Source organism: Suricata suricatta, chromosome 14 (assembly GCF_006229205.1).
Source record: "Suricata suricatta isolate VVHF042 chromosome 14, meerkat_22Aug2017_6uvM2_HiC, whole genome shotgun sequence".
In the NCBI taxonomy this organism is placed as follows: Eukaryota; Metazoa; Chordata; class Mammalia; order Carnivora; family Herpestidae; genus Suricata; species Suricata suricatta.
The window spans coordinates 57,115,287-57,116,146 of record NC_043713.1 but is presented as its reverse complement, the minus strand read 5'-3'; positions in this window follow the sequence as shown (position 1 = coordinate 57,116,146).

Genomic DNA, 860 nt, shown 5'->3' with positions numbered 1-860 from the left:
TGAAATGTTATACTTTTGATTTGGAAAACATTGTTATTCAAAACCTGAAATACATTATAAACTGATAATGGAATCTTTTAAGTAATAAACTCTGTCTTTCAACCCCTTCATAAACTACAAAAATTAAGCAAAATTAATTATGAAAGAAATAGACATAAGGAAAATCAGTTCAAATACAACATAGTTCAAGAAATTACCTTCCCAGTATAAGAGCAAAAGAGCTATTACATTTAAAAATTTAATAATGAAGGCCTAATAAAGATGATAAATGCAGTTTAAAATGTTGTCATATCTAAGGCAACGTTAGCATGCTGTCAATAAACACAGAAGGATTTCTCTATTCATAGATATGAAATTACTTTGAAGAATAGCAAAGTGGAAATGAAGCACCTGGATGTAGACTCCTTTAAAACTTTCTGTTTTTTAGTGTAAAAGGTTTTAAGAAAACTGTTACCTTTATAGGCATTAATGAACGGGAGCCAAAATGTGTTCAAGGCACTTTTAAACAGAGGCATTTTAGTAAGAAGAAAAGGATATCCCAATGTTTTCCTATTAAGAAAATATACATGTAAGAGGCTAAATTTTAACTTTTTTTTAAAGGCCAAAAGTTTTGGAAAAGGCTAAAATACCTTTAGTATTCATTAGAGGAATCTGAAAGAAGAGAAAGGTATTAAGGCTTCAGATTTTATGATAGTAATCATGATATTACACATGATCATGTAACTAAATACTGTTCATATACTGAATACAAATACAAAGTGTCTAAGAACATTATTTATGTACTAAAATACTTAGACATACAAAGAGATATTCCCTATAAGTTACTTGTAACTCATAATGTACTGAAAAATTAATAATTT